Source organism: Silene latifolia, chromosome 7, assembly GCF_048544455.1.
Source record: "Silene latifolia isolate original U9 population chromosome 7, ASM4854445v1, whole genome shotgun sequence".
Taxonomy (NCBI): domain Eukaryota; kingdom Viridiplantae; phylum Streptophyta; class Magnoliopsida; order Caryophyllales; family Caryophyllaceae; genus Silene; species Silene latifolia.
In genome coordinates this window covers 95,426,217-95,427,375 of record NC_133532.1, presented here as the reverse complement: position 1 = coordinate 95,427,375, position 1,159 = coordinate 95,426,217, and the positions used below count along the sequence as shown (strand labels likewise).

General features: G+C 41.3%; 1 non-coding gene across 1 annotated transcript; it reads left to right on the top strand.

Annotated features, from left to right (window-relative positions):
- Window positions 1-400: 400 nt before the first annotated feature.
- On the top strand, window positions 401-507 carry LOC141593553 (small nucleolar RNA R71). The gene has a single exon (XR_012521629.1). It is a non-coding gene; the product is annotated as a small nucleolar RNA R71 (small nucleolar RNA).
- Window positions 508-1,159: the final 652 nt, after the last annotated feature.

Here is a 1,159-nt window from a genome sequence, read left to right as displayed (position 1 = left end):
TCCCCTACATTCACTTTGGTCATGTCCCAAAGTTCCACAATTCTCACATATCCCACTTGGGATTGATGAGGAGGCCGTCATGGCATTAACATGATGCTTTGGTGATTTTGAGGCTTCTTCAAGTCTAGCCATAGCTTTTTCAAACTTCAAATTGATTGTGTCAATGTGAGCACTAAGTTGAGCACCCAATTGAGTAACGGAGTCCACTTCATGCTTTCCTCCTCTAGTAGCCTTGCGAGGTCTACTATATTGTGAGTTATGGACCGCCATTTCCTCAATCTTGTTCCATGTTTGATTGTCATCAACTTCGGTGAACATTCCATTTGATTTCATGTTGAGAATGTTCCTTGAATCTTCATATAAACCGTTCCAAAATTGTTGTACCAAGAACCATTCGCTAAGTCCATGGTGAGGACATGAGCGACAAATTCCCTTAAACCGCTCCCAAGCTTCATACAAAGATTCTTCATCCCTTTGCTTAAAACCCGTAATTTGAGCTCTTAGCATGTTAGTCTTTTCCGGTGGGTAGAATTTTTTGTAGAAAGCTAGAGTCAACTTCTTCCAAGAATCTATTCCGAGAGTGGCCTTGTCAAGGCCCTTCAACCATTGTTTCGCGGTGCCAATTAGAGAAAAAGGAAATAAGACCCATCGAATTTGGTCTTGAGTCACACCGGTTTGAGAAATCGCATCACAATAGTCACAAAAGGTTTCCATATGAGAATGAGGGTCTTCACTAGGCATCCCCCCAAATTGGCTCCTTTCGACTAATTGGATAAAGGCGGATTTGGCAATAAAATTTCCGGTTAGATGTTGTGGTGTGGGAGTACCATTGGGTAGGTTCTCCTCGGTGGGTACGGAATGTGACGAAAACTTAGGCATTATAGGTTGATTTTGTGGGGTATTTTGTAATGGGTTCTCCTCACCTTCTCTTGCAAAAGGGTTGATGAACTCAATAGTTGGTTGAACAACCTCACTAATACCTCTCAAATTCCTCCTAGCAAATCTCCTATTGTTCGTCAAGGTTCTTTCAATTTCACGGTCAAAAGGTAACAAATCACCTTGTGACCTTCTAGACATGCAAAATATCAAACAACTTGAAAACAATTAGAACAAACCTTGAGGAGTTTTACTTCCCCAAGGCAAAGAAAGACACAACTAA